Source organism: Solanum pennellii, chromosome 9 (assembly GCF_001406875.1).
Source record: "Solanum pennellii chromosome 9, SPENNV200".
NCBI classification, from domain to species: Eukaryota; Viridiplantae; Streptophyta; class Magnoliopsida; order Solanales; family Solanaceae; genus Solanum; species Solanum pennellii.
The window spans coordinates 63,981,585-64,001,910 of NC_028645.1; positions in this window are offsets into that span (position 1 = coordinate 63,981,585).

Here is a 20,326-nt window from a genome sequence, read left to right on the forward strand (position 1 = left end):
ATATACATATATATATATATATACATATATACATATATATGTATATATACATATATAGATAGATAGATAGATAGATAGATAGATAGACAGACAGATGTTTATAGAGTTAATTTTTTTTAGATCAAAATGACCAGATATCATTGGAACATTTTAAAATACATTAAAAGTTGAAATATAAGGAGAAAAGATATTATTTAAGTAGTATTTTTTTTCGACGTCACTTAACTTTGTAAGCAAGTTTAGCAAACATAATAGAAATAAAAAATCAACATAGAAAAGGTTACCAATAACCTATCCTCTTGAGGTTATTACCACAAGTCATGGACGCCATCTAATTATAATTTTTTTCGTAAATATTCATACTTGAATTTAGTATGTGAATGACATTAATAATAATTGTCACAAATATTTCAATGTTTTATCTTTTATTCGTAATATATCTTTTATAAAATATTATTACCCAATCAATATTTTTGTAAGGCTCTTGTAGAAAGTTAACTTAAAAAAAAAAAAGGTGTACTTCAATAGTGAATGTTAACACTCTTGTAAGAGGATTTTATTGAGTTAAAAAAATATAGCAACAAAAATTAGTTCTAAAGAAAATTAGGTTGTTAAAAAAATGTTTTTTTAATGAATGATGTTTAAATAGATGTTCGGCAGTATGGCAAAAATTTAACTTTACCAATTCTTGATTTAGATATATATATTTTTGAATAGCATAATTTAATGTATATGAACAATATCACTTTAGACACAATTTTTATTGGAATAATTCTTACAAAATTTGGATTAAATTCATGTTTATTTTGGTTGAATGATGAATATGAGCTTTACAAATAAATAAGTCCAGTTTTATTAAATTCAAGTCCAAGGTCCATTTCACCTTGAAGTCCAAACTCATGTCACGTGTCATAGTGACTAGACATCAAAGACCAACAAGGTGACGCCACGTGTCCAAATAAGGTGGTACTCCCAATCAAATGCAAGAATGAATCACAATGCGCCAAGTGTCAAAATGATATCCTTTGGCCTATCACAAGCAACCTTGTCCACCCCTTACAACTATAAGTAGGGGATGAACATGACATTCAAGGGAGAGAAGACTTCAACAAGCTTTTGCAATTGGATAAAGCTACAACATCAACGACATAGCTCTTCGAAGGAGTGATCAACGGAATCCTTCCCGGAGATCAACTTGCAACGACGAAGCGCTTCCCGGCGTTTGGAGATCAAATACGTCTCAAGAAGGTCTACATTAGCTATAACATCGAATACATAGCTCTTCAAAGGATTGATCAACGGAGTTCCTCCCGGAGATTAACTTGCAACGACGAAGCGCTTTTCGACATTTCTGGAGATCAAATACATCTCAGGGAGGTCTACATCATCCTACATTCGAGAAATACGCTACTGAAGGCCCTCGAATCACGGAGAAACTTAGGAGAGAAGAATAAAGAGAACAACAGAATTGTACTCACACAATTCATTAATAAAGTCACATTTTTCTTTTATTTATTTTGCTTGCAGTTAATTTTTAGCGTCTACGAAAATTTATTGCGAACAAATTTGGCACGCCTAGTGGGACCAATTCTGTTCTTCATCTCTTCCTCCTACAAATAAAACAATAAGTTCAACTCTGCAATGGCCTTCAAGAAGATCAATGATGTTTCATGCAAGGACTCTACTATTGCCACATTTGTTGAGTTTAGTGATGTTGATCCAATCACTCAACAAGAGTTCAAGACAAGTGCCTTTGAATGGATCTGAGTTTTTCACGTCCTTGGAGATGCCAAGAAAGATCAAGTCTCGAATGACACTCAAAACTGCAATCCGCGGGGGCAACATTGCATCAAAGTTGTTTCATGAACTTTCTTACTCTAGCTTCAACTTTGGTGAATCTAAAAGTTCAACAGATTCTTCAATTTCAACAAAGGCTAACTCCTTTATGGTTGACACAACTGACATGGACGAGAAGTTCGCAATGATGGAGCAAACTATTGAAGCCTTGAAGAAGTATATTGATGACAAAAATCTTCAAATCACACAACTTATGAGCAACATAGATCTCTACAACTCGAGAGAGTCACATCACAATCTGAAAACTCAAGAAAAAGTTGATATTGATTTTCTCAACAAGTCAGTTGACTTTCCAAGCGCAAAACACTCTGCTTCAGTTGCCACTCTGACAGTTGCCACTCTAACAGTTCAACAACTACAAGATATGATCACAAACACAATTAAAGCTCAATATGGTGGTCCGTCACAAAGTTTCTTAGGATATTCAAAGTTGTATTCTAAGCGAATCGAGGGTTTACTAATGCCAATTGGATATTAACCACCCAAATTGCAGCAATTTGATGGAAGGGGAAATCCAAGACAACATATTGTCCATTTCGTCGAGACTTGTAGCAGTGCCGGTACACATGATAATCTTCTTGTCAAGCAGTTTGTCCGTTCTTTTAAAAGAAAATGCCTTTGATTGGTATATGGACTTGGAGCCTGAATCAATTGATAGTTGGGGACATCTAGAAAATCTATTTCTATATCGTTTCTACAGTACCCACCGTACAGTGAGCATGATGGAATTGACAAACACAAAACAAGGTAAGGATGAACTCGTTGTGGACTACATCAGCGAATGCTGAGCTTAAATTGCAAGGATCAACCATCTGAAATCTATGCAGTAGAAATTTGTATACAAGGAATGCATTGGGGCCTTGTATATATTCTTCAAGGAATTAAGCCTCAAACTTTTGAAGAATTAGCTACACGCGCTCATGACATGGAATTGAGTATTGCAAGCCATGGAAAGACATCACATGTCTTTGATCCAAAAAAAAGAAGATATACAATTCAAAGAGTCGTTAGACTACACAACTGATGAGTCCATGGCGATAACCACAACTTCTATGAAAGCCTACGGGAGACAAATGTTCAAAGATATTTTAGCACATCAGCAAATACGAGAAGTGAAAAATCAATCTACCTTGAAGGAGTTACAAGCAAAAGAGTATCCTTTTCCAAAATCTGACGTTCCTGTGATTCTTGACGAGCTGCTAACCAAAAAATTCATTGCACTCCCAGAGTCAAAGCAACCCAAAGAATCAAATAAAGTTGATAATCCTATGTATTGTAAATTTCACCGCATCATCGGTCATCACACCATAAAATGCTTCACTCTAAAGGAAAAGACCATGACGTTGGTACGAGAGGGCAAGATCATCATTGACGCTGGTGAGACAGCTGAGACAAACCATGCTAGTGTCAAACTAGATTATGATACACTTTCAGAAGTTCTACGTCCTGTGGCATCCCCAAAAATTGAAGAAGATGTCATCATACAACAGTTTAGGAGCTCTGAACCAGTTGAAATTTCCACCTTGAAGAAAACAACAAACATATCCAAGGTAGATGATTTTTTCAATACAGAGAGTGATAACAATTGGACTTTGGTCGCTCGCAAAAGGCAAAAGCATCAAGGGACTTCTAAACTTCGACTTTCAAAAGTCGACACAAAATCGAGTACGAATCAACTTTGGAAATGTGAAATCATAAAATCCAACTCCAAAGTGAAGTACATTAATGATTCATCACAAAAGGTTAGAAGACCAGTTACATTGATGGAATTCTTTCCTGAAATGCTCCTAAACATACGAGCCTAAATTACAAGTTACAACGTTACTTAAGGAATGAGCATAAATTGCATGTTACTCCTGGCCCGTAAGAGTATAAACTGTGAACGGACCAAAAAAAAAAACAAAAAAAAAAAAATTAAAAAACTCATCATATTGAACTACGATATGACTTGATCCTCTTCAGCGAGGTACGTAAGCGCTTAGAGTAATCACTCTAAGTTCAGTCAAATGAGTAAAAAAAAATTGGTGGCATTGCGGGATCATCACACTAGCTCTTTAAAATCATATAGCTAGCATATGAGTCCAAATATGTCACATATGATCAAAATAGAAGAGTTGAGCAAGACACTGTTGACTTCAAAGGCGCATTTGTAAAATTCACAAAGGTTTTGACCATGATTTTCACATATATTGCAATTCTTGGATTCTGCTTCACAACGTAAAATTCGGCTTATGATTCAGAGGTTTCTATGCTAAGTTATGGAGTTTCTACCACGACCGTTCAAAGCTGCGAAATAGACCATCAGATTTCAAAATTAAATTGAGCAGACATATTTGCAAAAATCCGTACAGGTTTTGGCCGTGATTTTTACGCATAGTGTAGTTCTTTGAGTTTTTTTCCATCGGAAAAAGAAAATTGCAATTTCAATACTCCTACTTTGAGTTGTGAATTTTATACTACGGATGAGCCAAGCTGAAAGTCGATAAGGATAAAACTGTGAGCTGATTTCGAAGTGACAAGTTGATTCCACCAATGCCGCAAGAAAGGTAAATTCTCCAAGTAGTGTCTCGCCAAGTCTCCAATGAAAGATAAAGAAGTCGATTTTCTCAACCAACTCTGTGATGAAGGTTTAAGATGAAACACTAAATGATTGTTTGCTAAATCTTCGTTTGAAAAGGTAGATGTCGCGCTAAATTGTAATATGCGAAAACTACAATCAGAAGTGTAGGTACATCATGTGTTCCTTTGCAATTACGAATGTTATTTACATCTTCTTGATAAGATGTAGAGATTGGTGATGCTCTTTTGGAAACCTGAAGAAAAAAAGAATAAAAATTGGAGCCATCGGTGCAAACTACACGAAGTTTTCAATTTTTCTTGGTTGATATACTTCTGATAACACATGTAGTAAGTGCATGACTCTTCAATATGGCATGCCAAAAATGAGCAGCAGCACAACAATCTTGTTCGACACAGCAGTGCCAATAGCACGAAGTTTTGAATTACGATCAAATTGGATCTTCAAAATCAATCTCCCCTGTTTAAGACACATGTCTATGCAAAATAAATATGCAAAACCACAACCATTACCTGCACGAAAGAGAAACAAGAAAAATCCAAAAGACGAAAATCCATGAGGGGAACTTCCAGATTCGATGACCAACTTTAAAATTTGATTCCCGTCGATTTGGAAGGAGCTTAACGTTGATTTTTGGATATGCCGTATAATCAAAAGTCTAGTTTCATTTATATTGTCATTTGAATGCTCCTACACCAAGAAAGTGATGTTTTGGCGAGATTGCGCATAGCCGTGAGAAGAACATCCAGATTTGGGGTCCAACTTCAGAAATTGATTCCCGTCAATCTGAAAGGTTTCTAACTGTGATTTTTGGATATATCGTAATACTATAAGTTTAGTTTCTCCAGAATCAAGCCTCCCATCGTTTAAATGTTTATACACCAAAAAAATGGCGTTTTGGCGAGATCACGCATAGCCGTGAGTAGAACGTCCAGATTTAGGGTCCAACATCAAAAATTGATTCCCGTTGATCCAAAAGGTTTCTAACTGTGATTTTTGGTTATATCATAGTAATCGAAGTCTAGTTTCTCCATAATCAAGCCTCTCATCGTTTGAATGTTCCTACACCAAGAAACTTATGTGTTGGTGAGATCGCGCATAGCCTCGAGAAGAACGTCCAGATTTAGGGTCCAACTTTAAAAATTGATTCCCGTTGATCTAAAAGGTTTCTAACTGTTATTTTTGGATATGTCGTAGTACTCAAAGTCTAGTTTCTCCAGAACCAAGCCTCTAATCGTTTGAATGTTCATACACCAAGAAACTGATGTTTTAACGAGATCGCGCATAGCTGTGAGAAGAACTGACAGATTTGGGATCCGACTTCAAAAACAGATTCCCGAGAATCTTGAAGGTTTTTAAGGCTGATTTTTGGATAGGCTGCAGTACTACAAATCTTATTTCTTCCAAACCAAGCTGCTTGTAATTGGACATTTCTACACTAAGAAAACAAAATATTGTTGGGACTGCACGAGATTGAGAAAAGAAGACACCAAATTTGGAGTTCCACATTGATTTGGTTAGAAGAATTATTTTTTCTAATGATTCTTTGATCAATTCTTTGTACATGGGATATTCTTATATAGAAGTTTCTTTGAATAATTGTTATTTCTTATACAAGGAAATTTTTGGTAAACTTAGAAGAATCAAATCATATCAATTTCTACCATCTAAATGGAAGTTGCTAGCACTCAAAAGAAGAATAATTCTTACAAAATCAACCAAAGTTTAGTCAATGTTCCTTTTATTTAAGTCAAGATACAATCAATCTTCTTGTTCTTCTCACACCTTGCAAGAAATATCACACAATGTTACTACTCACTAGACCTATCTATTTGAAATCAATATAGAGGGTCCACGTGGTTTTCAAGAAATAATGTTTAAACAATTTTTTTTTTGAGATCACTATAAATAAACAAATCATTTGTAGTGACCTAGTTAGAATGCGATGACAAAAAAACTACTCTTGAAGTCTCAACAATTCCATCATAAAGACTTCAACTTTCATCGTCAAATTCGAAAAGCCTACACGTTGACACACCTAAAAAAATACACATACATGAATACTTCAAGTCTTGTCACCAAGTGTTGGCAGACATACACTTCAACAGGGCTTGAAGTAAGGGGCATCTGTAGACACACAAATTTTATTGGATTTAATTCATACAAAATTTGGATTAAATTCATGTTTATTTTGGTTGAATGATGAAAATGGGCTTTACAAATAAATAAGTCTATTTTATTAAATTCAAGTCCAAGGTCTATTTCACCTTGAAGTCCAAACTCATGTCACATGTCATAGTGACTAGACATCAAAGACCAACAAGGTGACGCCACGTGTCCAAATGAGGTGGTACTCCCTGTCAAATGCAAGAACGAATCACAATGCGCCAAGTGTCAAAATGACATCCTTTGGCCAATCACAAGCAACCTCGCCCACCCCTTACAACTATAAATAGGGGATGAACATGACATTCAAGGGAGGGAGGACTTCAACAAGCATTTTGCAATTGGAGAAAGCTACAACATCAACGACATAGCTCTTCGAAGGAGTGATCAACAGAATCCTTTCCGGAGATCAACTTGCAACGACGAAGCGCTTCCCGACGTTCTTGGAGATCAAATACGTCTCAAGGAGGTCTACATTACCTACAACATCGACTACATAGCTCTTCAAAGGATTGATCAACGAAGTTCTTTCCGGAGATCAACTTGCAACGACGAAGCGCTTTCCGACATTTCTGGAGATCAAATACATCTCAGGGAGGTCTACATCATCCTACATTCGAGAAATACGCTACTGAAGGACCTCGAATCACGGAGAAACTTAGGAGAGAAGAATCAAGAGAACAACAGAATTGTACTCACACAATTCATTAATAAAATCACATTTTTGTTTTATTTATTTTGCTTGCAGTTAATATTCAGCTACTATGAAATTTATTGCGAACAATCACCTCTTGTGAAAAATATTCGTTTGTTTAAGTTTCTCTCTTATCTTTGCGGAATTGTAGTTTTCTCCTTTTCTTTGTTGCATACATATCAGATAGTCGTTGTCTAATGAAAGTATCTAGTATCACATTAAAGTTGTATCGTGATATAAAAGATTCAACTTTTTCAATAAAAGAACTAATAGATGAATAAAATTGAAAGTATTATTTATAGAATCTTCTATTTGATTTAAGATTATTTTATGATCAATCAATATTTTATTATCTATTTTTATATAGCTAGTAAGGAGTGTATCTTGTAACATAATATTTTCTCAGATTAAAATAAACACAAAATAACAGGAAATTCATTTATAAAATAAAAAATAAATACAACAATTCATACCCAGTGAAGAAGGAAGACGAAATAAGCCACTGACTGAAATGTGTTGTCAACCAAACTTTACTTACTCCGTTTTTATTTACTTATATATTTGTGAAAAATTAATTATTATTCATGAATACATTATCATATTATAAGTAAAAGTTAAAATCTATATCTAATATAGTTGACTTAATATCAGAACTAATAATTCAATGGACTGCGTTGATGCTCGTTATCTCAGAAAAATTATGCAGAAACTCATTCGTTTAAGGGCAACAAAATATAGAGCGGAAAAATAAAGAAGAAATATCTTATCCCAATCATGCGCCTTTCTTATTTTTGTTTATACTTATTGTTTCTCCCACAACTTGATCTATTAAAAATAATCCGCATTGTGTGTATTTGTCATTGTTCACTCGTTAATTATGTGAACACTAATTATTAATTTTTCTGACCGAATGAAAACAGAAATCAAATTTATTAAAGAAACAAAACAAGGAAAAAAAAGAGAAAATCTCTACGCACATTTCTTTGTTCTCTTCTCTTATCCTTTAATTGAAAGCAAATACCTAAATTTCAATACTAAGAACTTCGAGGATAGATATCAATCGATTGAGGGATGAATCATATAAGAAAATTTTAAATGATCTCGAATTGTCACAGAAAAGAGATCTCTATTAATTTATAATGTGTGAATGGTTGTGATTTATGATTGAAGAAACATGAAAGTTGAAATTATTGTGACTATTCGTAGGAAATAAGTAATTGCTTAACAAATTAAAATATGTAGGTTAATAACAATATATTAATATTTTAAAATGATATAAATACCATTTAAGTATGTACGTGATGAAAATTATAAGAGTAAAATACGAGTGTGATTTGATGAATGATTTGCTACAATTCGTTCATCAACTCTTTCTTATGTAATACCTTGAATTTTGTTGAATTTCAAACATAATCAGCTATTGCAAAAACATTTGAGATTTTTTTAAGAAGAAGAAGAGTAGAAAACTTTTAAAAAATATTTGTAGTTTAAAAGTTAGAGGATACCCTTCTTCTTATAGTTAATAAATTAAATAGAAGTATGAATATGTGTTAATTGTACCTTATCAAAAAAGTCACCACCCTTCTAAAAAGTCATTGCTCGCCATAAAAGTCCCAACCCTTTAATAAAGTCACAAGTCATCATAAAAAACAAAATTCTTTGAAAAAGTTACAACTCTTTAAAACATCACAACCCTTCTGAAAAGTGACAACTTATCAAAAATGTCACAACCGGTTAATGTGAAAAAGTATCTACTTTTAATATAATACAATTAATTAAATAAAATAAATTGAGATTTTATAGATTGAGGGTATTATAATAATTCAACATTTAAGTTTGGGCGCACAAGTTTTTAAGGTTGTACATGTATACATTTTTAGAAGCATATATCTACATCACAACATTAATTGTTAACAAAAATAAATGATTTAGACTACATCATCTTGACTTCATTTATTGAAACATTACATACTAATGTATATATTAAGCAAAACAAAAATAATTCTTATATCATCAAAATTATTTTCCTCAAGTACTCGAGGTTATGAAAAATACCCTCGTAGGATATAACGATTTACATCATCAGAACAGTGATACCTCATATTCTACTAAACTCCGAAATCACTCAACAACAATAAATCACACTAATTATTTAAAAATGTCAGAAGAAGATAAAAATTATGGCTAAAAAAATGCGAAAAACCGCCTCTATTTGTAGTCAACAAAGGATAGTATGAACAAGTATTTCTTGTGTCTTATCTGGAAAGTCATGACCTTTTCGGGAATTCACAACCCTTTGAAAAAGCCACAACTTACTGAAAAACTCACAACTCTTTGAAAAAGTCACAACTCATAAAAAATTACAATCTTTTGGAAACAAGTCATAACTTAGTGGAAAAGTCACAACCTAAGTTAGAGGTATTATAGTAATTTAACATTCAAGTTAGGAGTTCATGCTTTTAAGATTATGTGTGTGTGTGTGTGTGTATATATATATATATATGTATATATATATATACATATATATATATATGTATATATATATGCATATATATATATATATATATATACACATATATATATATACACATATATATATACACACANTTACCCAATTCTCAACTACACACTTATTTATTACGGAGGTCCTATAACTCCCATAAAACTATTTTAACGTGGAATTATTTGATCCATGCATGCTGAGGGCAAAGAAAGTGTAGTTCATTCTCTTTGAGAGAGCAAGAGGTAAAAATAATAATTTAACTTTAATTTTGAAATTATTTATACTATTTTCTTAGTTTTTGTTTTTTAAAATTTGTAAGTTTTCTTTAAGTTTTTATTTTATTTTTTCTTTTTACCTTCTTCTCTTTTTTCCCTCTTCACAGCTGGAGCAAAACCGGCGACAACTCAGGTCCACCACCAAGTCGCCGTCCTCGTCAGCCTCACAACATTAAGCTAATTTTCATCCTCAAATCACAATTTTTTCCAGTAAATTTATTTCTCATCGGTATAAAAATTTGACAATAGCTTAAAATCAAAATTAAAATTAAAATTCATGAGGATCAAATTTTAGTATCATTAATGGAGAAATTTAGGAACCCTTTGTTGACCATATAAGATATGATTCCAAATATCTGATATGACTCTAAAGGGCAGAAATTTACTACTCATCTCCCTGTGTTGTACAATGATGAATTTTACTCAATAATATATTTGAATATATGTAGGATGTTGAATACATGTTACTAATTAATTATACAAGTTGTTAGTTAGTTAAAGAAGTTAGTTTATATAGAAGCTTCTAGAAGATCTTGATAGCTAGGAATGTTGTTAGCTATAAATACATGCCTCTTGTACAGATTTACATATGAATGGAGTTTTTCTCATTTTCTCTATTTTCACTCTCCAAATATTTCATTAATGGAGTTTCTTAACATGGTATCAGAGCTCCACAAATTCGTAGATTTCATTACTATTTGTTGATAGTTTTCTCTATTCTAGCTCGATTTTGTGATTTCATCACTGAGCGTTGGTCATTCTCTCTATTCCAACTCATTTTTTTTATTCAAGTGTGAATATATTGATTAACTATGATGATTCCAGTTGAAATAGACCTCTGGATCAACTTTAGATGAGACGCTCTCACCCATGCTGCAATTTTTGGATTGAATTCGACTGACTCGATAGATCACAATCATCCTCTTTTTATTCATCCTTCTGATACTTAAGGTGCTTCTCTATTTTCAATCCAACTCTAAGGATATAAAAATTACTCTTTGTGAAGTAAATCATTGAAGATTGTATTACTTGGAAAAAAACAAGCCAGGTTTCTTTTTAAGGACGACCTATAAAAAGAATATGTTTCCAACTTCTTTGCATGATAGGTGGGATCAGTGTTTTAAAAAACATTTTTGGACAAATTCGGGGCGAGTCTTGGGGCAGGACGTAGTAAAAACATTTTGGGGCGTAAATGAAAGACATAGATCCATAAGGCATAAGTCAAAAAATTTGTGGCGTAAGCCCTGAACATAAAAATATAAGTCCTGGACGTAAAAACGTACGCCGGGGCGTTTTTAATTCATTATTATAACTTATTTTTGCTTTAAATCATATTGTTACTACTGGATGCAATGATACTTCTCAACTAGTAATTATAATATGTTTTTCTTCATTATTGATTATTAATACTTATCTCAAAATAAAAATTATAAATCATTATAAGGTTTACTTTTGCTAATTTTATTAGTAATAAAACTATAAGATTGAATATACATGAGACTATGCCCCTAGATCCATGGGACTTATGCCCCATGTCTCAGGACTTAAGCCTCGCCCTACACTATATAAAATGTCCCGCCTCACACCTCCGCTTTTTAAAACACTGGGTGGGATACATTAAAGTCCTAATTACTATTCATGTGCCCAATGTTAATCAAGCATGATTATCAATGTTGAGAGTCAAAGGGTGACTAGTTCTCCTTCATCTGAAATTCTTTCTGAGACTTCTCTTATGAACAATAAGATGTCTCGTAGTCCCTATACTAGCTGTACCACAACTCCCTTAGGGGTAGGAGGAAACACTCAATATAGTACTGGTGGTGGCAAGAAAAATAGTGGTGGTTTCAGACTAAGATACTTAGGTCATGGCAGAAATTCTGAAAGATCTCATCTCTACTGTGAGTATTATCACTTCAAAGGCCATACCAAGGATCTCTTTAGTGGGAATTGTTAAAGAAAATTAAGGTTTATATATGATACAGACAACTTTCAATCTCCAACAATTTTACTAGTTCTATCAATTTTACTGCTTCGGTTTCCACTACCTTTCACTCTTATTCTGTAACTAGTCTTTGGCAAATGAGATTTAGATATTCTCCTCTTAAGAATCTAAGTAAGATAGAATCTCTATCTATTTTACAAGATATGACCCATAAATGTATGTTTGTCTCATTGCTAAACAAATAAGATTCGCATTGCTGAACTTATCAGTCTTTTTATGTTTTTGAGTTAAAATTTAATTGTTGTCGAAATTTTTTCATTTCTTACATAAAAATTTATACTCCAAATAATAAAATATTGAGTTTGGTGCTACCGTGCAAATAATATTTTACTAAATTTTGCTAGGTGCATGGAGCCAAAAAAAGAAAAAAGTTTATACCATTAAATATAATGTCATAATTAATTATAACTTCTGAATTCGTAATCCATTTGGTTTAGTGGTAAAATTAATTAGATTATCTTTACCTATGTTGGTTTATTAAATTTCTTATAAAATATTATAGCAGATTCAACAAAACAAAATGGGATAAACATGATAACAATTAAAATTTGAAAATATGTATAGAAATATTCTATATATAATATTAAGCAATTCATAAGTAAAGTTGCTCTTTCAAAATAGAGTAAGAGACTATAACTATTTCATTTTTAATTTAACACTAAGATGATAACATTGGAATCTCATTAAAAGCTTTTAGAGCAACTCTACTCTTCATCAATCATTATTTCTGTATATTCAATAGTATTTAGCAACTCCTCGTTCTGCAAAAGAAAACATTTTTATCATATATAGGGTATACGTTATATATATTGTTTGAGATGAAAACTAACCTCTTCAATCAATTGATCAACCTCCTTAGATAGCTTTTCTTCATCAAACGTTAAACAAGTAGATATACTCCTCCTTTTAATCAACAATGTGAATTTCATACGGAGCAATCATGTTGTTGCATAAGTGCCTTCTTTTTTATTTCCGTCAATTCTCTAAAATATAGTAAACAATATAAAAAAATTCATGAAGAATGTAAAATAAATAAAATTTGACATAGAAATAGTTTAACCATCCATAAAAGATGTGTATTGTAATCGTGAAAATAAAACAAAGCAGACTTCATAATATATGCTTAAAATAACTTTTGATGCGCAATTGATGGATGTTATTAGTTAAGAGCATGATGGGGAGAGAAAATTAAAATAAACTCACTTTATAAGTGCTTTTTGTCTCTCAAATTCTCTAAAAATGGTAAGCAATATAAAAAAATTCATGAACTTATGAATTTAATAAGAGTAACTTATATACACTAATAATGTAAAAAAAAAAAAGAAACTCACTTGATGACAAGTTCCTGTTGTGAACTAAAACCCCTTCTTGAAGAAGCCATTAAAACAGAAGAGGAAATTAAGAATCAAGATGGTGTTATTGTTCTTATTTTTCATATGTCTTGGTTTTCATAAGAGGAGAAAGCCCTTTAAATAGATGAATTTAATAATTTTATTACCAAAAGTAATAGTCAAAGTTCAAGAAAATGGAAAAATATCAGTCAATAGTCAATTGTGAAATTAATAAATTAATGAATTTTGAAAATTTTACATATCTGAAAAATATGGTAAAATAATGATTTTTTTGCTCAATTGACATTATGAAAGTAATTTAATCTAACCTAAAGAGCCGTTAATCAAGAATTAGGTATATAAATATATATTTAGATATAAATTTAAAATGTAACAACTTCTTTCGAAACGGGGTGACCAAATATTGTGAGTGTCAAATTTGAATTGTTTGTAAAGAGATTAGTAGCATTTAGAGATTTCCTTAAAAGAGTAATTTATGTAACTTTATAAATTATCCATAATCTCCTTTCTATTTCATATTAACTAATTTTTTGAGGCTTTTTTCATTGTTCAAAATAATTTAATTGTTCCAAACTCAAGAGGGATGTTTTAAATTATTTCCATACATGTCCTTTTATTTTTTAAGTTTTATATTTTTTAGGAGATGATCACACTATTTACAAAGTTATATTTATGATTTTACAAAAGACAATAATGAAAATCTAGTATATATATAAAAGAGAATCTTAGGCTCGCCTACGTGGTGCCACCACAAAAAATGGATTCCCTTTTAAAATTAATCTATTACCAAAAATGGTCTTCCCCTTTCATTAAAAGTTGCGAATTTTATGAAAAGTTGCGACCTTTAGGAAAAGTTACAATTTTTATGAAGCGCTGTGACTTTTATGTAAGGTTGTGATCTTTCCGTGTTGGAAAGAAAAAGGAAATCTAAGAGAGAAAGTGAACAGAGAATAGAGCAAAAGAAAAGTGAAGCTACTGCCCAACTTCTTGTTTCTGGTTTTTGCCATTATGAAACTAACGAGACCTGCCTATTAAATAGGCTTACAATGAAACTGAAATACTGAAATTTAGGTACCCACTAATTACTAGTTAGCTACTAATCTGCCACTATATCTAACCTTGCTAAAATAAAGGGAACTAACTAACAACCTCCTAAAGACTTGGTCAAGTATCTTTGAATCACTTCTCAACACTCCCCCTTGATTCAAACCTGCAAACTCCAAGTTGACCTCTGAAGAACTCGTGCTTTGCTTGCGGAAGTGACTTCGTGAAGATGTCTGCTATTTGCTCATTTGTATCACAAGACTTCAAAGTAATTTCTCCAGTAGAAACAAGACCTCGAATATAGTGATAGCGAATATCAATGTGCTTTGTTCTACTGTGAAATGCTGGCTTCTTCGTCATCGCAATAGCAGATATATTGTCACAAAAAATCTTAGTCGCACCAGCTGTTCTTTGATTAAAGTCTGCAACAAGTCTCCTTAACCAAACTGCTTGACAAACTGCAGAGGTTGGTGCAATATATTCAGCCTCTGAAGTTGATAAGGCCACTACTTCCTGCTTCTTTGAACTCCATGATATTGCTCCAGATCCAAGATTAAACAAGAAACCAGATGTGCTCTTTCTGTCATCAATGTTGCCTGCGTAGTAACTATCAGTAAAGCCAGTTAGTGTGAAATTTGTTACCTTAGAATACCAAATTCCATGCTCTGTTGTCCCAGCGATATATCTCAGCCCTCTCTTTGCAGCTCCAAGGTGAAGCTTGCTTGGATTGTGCATAAATCTCGATATGACTCCAATAGAGAAAGCGATGTCTGGTCTTGTATGAGACAAGTAGTTCAAACCACCAACCAGACCTCTAAAATAAGTCGCATTTGCCATTTCAGAACCATCATCACGACACAACTTCTCATTAATATTCATTGGCGTAGCAGCAGCTTTACAATTTACCATAGTAAAGTTTTTCAAAAGATCTGTTGCATATTTTCTTTGTGAAAGAAATATGCCATCAATTCCCTGTTTCACCTCAAGACCAAGAAAATAATGCAGCAGACCCAAATCAGACATCTCAAAATTCTTCATCATGCAGTCCTTAAATTCAGTGACGATAGACTCACTCGAACCCATATATATCATATCGTCAACGTAAAGACATACCACCAAAAAATCATTTTTACCTTCTTGTTTTACATAAAGAGTAGGCTCATTGTTACTTCTTTCAAAACCATTCTCCTGGAAATACGAATCAATTTTGAAGTACCATGCCCGCGGCGCTTGCTTTAAGCCATAGAGTGCCTTTTTTAACCTGTAAACCTTATCTTCTTTGCCATTAACTATAAAACCTTCAGGCTGTGAGATATAAACTTCCTCTTCCAAATCACCATTTAAAAAGGCAGATTTAACATCAAATTGATACACTGGCCAATTTTAAATTAGCAGCCAAGGCTAAGAAAGTTCTCACAGTTTCAAAGGGGGCAACAGGAGAAAAAGTCTCGTCGAAGTCAATACCTTGTTGTTGGGAATAACCCTTAGTGACGAGCCTTGCCTTGTGTTTTTGGATGCTGCCATCTGCATGATATTTGGTTCTAAACACCCATTTGAGCCCAATAGCTTTCTTTCCTTCTGGCAAATTTACCAAGTCCCATGTTTGATTCTTTTGAATAGCCAACAACTCCTCTTCCATAGCTTTGCACCATTTATCCTCTGTTTCAAAATCTTCAAAGAAAATAGGATCTGAAACAAGTAAAGCAAAAATACAAGATATATTGTCAGCATATCTGGGATTTGGTTTCCTATCCCTTGTTGATCTTCTTAATGGAGTTGGCTCAGCTGAAGGTTCTTCCAATGTTGGAGATGTTGCTGGTGCAATTGATGAGGTAGTCGATAGACCTGCCAAAAACTGATCTGCTCCATACTCTTGATCAACAATAACGTCAGAAGGCAACAATTGAATATTTGAACTTTCATTTCCTGAATTAAAGTTCCAGCTTGCATCTTCATTAAACACAACATTTCTATTGACCATAATTTTGCCACTCACTGGATTGTATATCTTATGGGCTTTGGATTGTGAGCTATATCCAACAAAGATACATTTTTCACATTTTTCATCAAGCTTACGTCGAGCCTGCGAATTCACCAAAGCATAAGCTATACATCCAAAGACACGTAAGTGGCATACCTTTGGCTTGTTACCTCTCCAAGCTTCATATGGTGTTCGATTAAACACTGTCTTGGTGGGTGAAATATTCAGCAAATAGACAGCAGTGGCAACAGCTTCAGCCCAAAAACACTTCAGTACACCTCTACCTTCCATCATGCTTCTGCCCATCTCGACAACTGTGCGGTTCTTTCGTTCAGCTACACCATTCTGCTCCGATGTATAAGGTGCTGTGAGCTCTCTGTGTATTCCATTTTCCTCACAAAAGGAACAGAATTCTTTTGACATAAACTCACCACCTCTATCTGTCCGAAGAGTTTTGAGTCTACATTCACTTTGCCTCTCAACAAAAGATTTAAATTTCTTGAAATTGTCAAATGTTTCAGATTTAAATTTCAAGAAATATATCCAACTCATACGAGTATAATCATTAGTAAAAAGCAGAAAGTATCGACTTCCTCCTAATGACTCAACACTCATAGGACCGCACAAATCAGCATGTACTAACTTAAGACAAACAGAAGCTCTCCAAGACTTGCCTACAGGAAAAACCTTTTTACTTTAATTTCCATAAGCACAGCTTTCACAAAAATCAAGATTCTCAACTTTTGGCAACCCAAAAACCATTTCCTTTTGGCTCAATAACTTAAACCCATTAACATTTAAATGACCATAACGCAAATGCCACAGTCTAGTTTCATCGTCTCCACTAGCTACCATAACACACTTTTCAACCATTGAAACTTCTAAAGGAAACATTTTGTTGTTAGTCATTGGAACTTTAGCAATGGTTTTCCCAGATTTCTTATTTTTAATAGTGCAAACACCATCATCAAAAGAAATTGAGTACCCGCTAATCATTAGTTGTCCAATGCTAAGCAAATTATGAGATAGGCTAGGAACAAACATCACATCTTCTAAAATTTTAGCATTACCTTGGCTGGTCATAATGCTAACAGTGCCTTCGCCTTCAACCTGAATCTTCTTGTTATCTCCAAGCCTCACGTCTGATTTTTTTGAATCATCAAGATCCTTGAACAATGATTTTGTTCCAGACATATGATTGGAACATCCACTGTCCAAAAACCAAACATCGTTAGGAGTCTCTTTTTCACAAGAAAGGGCCATGAACAGCTTACATTCATCATCATTTTTCTCTGCAAAGCTTGCTTGGTTATTCTCATCCTTCCTTTTTTGCCAACAATAAGCTTCTTTATGACCTGGTTTTCTGCAGTAGTGGCACAAAAATGTCCTTTGCTTCTCTTCATTTGGTCCTCCTCTATCCCGACTTCTTCCTTGGCCTCTTCCATGACCTCTTCCTCGAAAGCCACCTCTACCTCGACCACGATTTGCAAAGTTTTCTAACTTATCTTTCTGATGAGTGGACTCCCCCTTCACCTGAAATGCCTTTTCTTCATTTTTTTCATGTGACCTTAGGAGCCTCTCTTCATGAGCTTGCAAAGAACTCATTAGTTCATCAAAAGTATAATCAGATAAGTCATGAGATTCCTCAATCGCAGCAACAATATGTTCAAATTTTGGAGTAAGACTCCTTAAAACTTTTGCTACAACAGTTTCTTCAGATATATCTTTACCATAAGACTTCATTTGATTAACAAGAGAAGAAACTCTAGACAAATAAGTTTGAACTGATTCATTACTTTTCATAGAAAGAGTTTCAAAGTCGCGACGGTAAGTCTGCAATTTTACCGTAATCACCTTAGCTGAACCTTGAAATTCCTTATTCAAAATCTTCCATGCCTGAGAAGATGTAGTTGCTGCTGCAATTCTTGAAACAATTGTATCATGAACTGCTTGTTGAATCAGGAACAAAGCTTTGGCGTCTTTCTTTTTGATCTCTTTCAATTTCTCTGCCTCCTCGTCAGAGCCTGCTAGATCCACAAAGCCTTCTTCCACCAGCTCCCAAACTTCTTGTGATTTGAAAAGAGTTTTCATTTTGATACTCCAAAACTCATACTTTTCACCAGTAAAAATTGGCATGAGGGGCTGCGAAGATGATGAAATACCATTCACTGCCATTTTTTTTTGCTCTCACACTTCTTCTTTTGTATCACTCAAATACTCAGTTGATATAAACCTCACGACTCACTCAATTTCCAGAAAGGAACCTTTCTCTTGATACCAGATTTGTTGGAAAGAAAAAGGTAATCTAAGAGAGAAAGTGAACAGAGAATAGAGCAAAAGAAAAGTGAAGCTACTGCCCAACTTCTTGTTTCTGGTTTTTGCCATTATGAAACTAACGAGACCTGCCTATTAAATAGGCTTACAATGAAACTGAAATACTGAAATTTAGGTACCCACTAATTACTAGTTAGCTACTAATCTGCCACTATATCTAACCTTGCTAAAATAAAGGGAACTAACTAACAACCTCCTAAAGACTTGGTCAAGTATCTTTGAATCACTTCTCAACATTCCGAAGGGTTGTAACTTTTCCAAAGAGTTGTGACTACACTTTATTTAATTTAAATAAAGGGTTCTGCCACTATTATTTGTAGGGTTTTTTTCACTATAGGATAGTCGAATTCAATACATTAATTATGCTTCTTATGAAAATTGTTTCATTCCTTAAAGCTTTCTTCCTTATTCTTCAAAGAGATTAATCTTTACTATAACTCATAGTTATTCATGTAACTATTACCATTTGTTTTTACAGTTTTTGTAACCTTTTTTAAATTCTGTTAATAATTTCAGCAAGGATGATTGAAAATCGATCTTCTCTTTCTTCCCTTCCTACATATTTCTTCATATAAACAAAGAAAAATGGTTTTAATCGCAATGTGACATTACTACTCTTGCAACTCTTAATCCATAGCTCATAAAACTAAATTGTTCAATTCATAATATTTGGTTCTTGAATATCAAAACATTTATTTCTGCCACTGTTATTTGTAGGTGTTTTCTCTATAGGGGAGTTGAATTTAAATACATTAATTAAGTTTTTTATGAAGTGTATTCATTCTCAAAAGTTTTCTTCCTCCTATCTAATGAAGCTTAATCTTTTACTGTAAGTCATAGTAATTCATGTATCTATTGCAATTCCTTTTTTCTATTTTGATGTCTTTTTTCTAAAACTTTGTTAAAAATTTCAATGAGGATGATTGAAAATTTATCTTCTATTTTGTCTCTTACTATAGTTTTATTCGTATACTTTTTGGGAAAATTTCTTGTGGGTTGTGCTATATTTGATAGCACAGAACAATAAATATGTGATAACTAATATGTAACTGAAGTTTGTCAAAAGAATCAAAAAGATTGCTCTCCTCTTTGCCACAGTTAGTATATTATTTTGATTGCTCATTCTTAGGTACAAACATTTTATATTCCATTGCACCCTTCTTAGAATATTAGTATACAGACAATCAGTTTACATCTTTCATCGCAAGTTAACTAATTTGTCATATTTCTTCGTCTCTTCTTTTTAGGCATAATAAGAGATCAAGTTTTCTCGAAACTAACAAATGTCCAAAATATACTAAAACAAAAATATTTTTATCGACAATGAATATGCACAGTAACGAAGAGTTCTAGAGACTTTACCTACACTAATTAATTGTCATTAGATTCAACGTTGATATGGATACATACCGACAAACTATCTTTTTGAAAAGTATGTTAAGCAACATGCATAATTTCTTCTTGATTGTTAAGAAAGAAAGGTTGTGTTTATTATTATTTGTGGATATTTGTGCGTACAAGCACTCAAAAAAGTATGCTT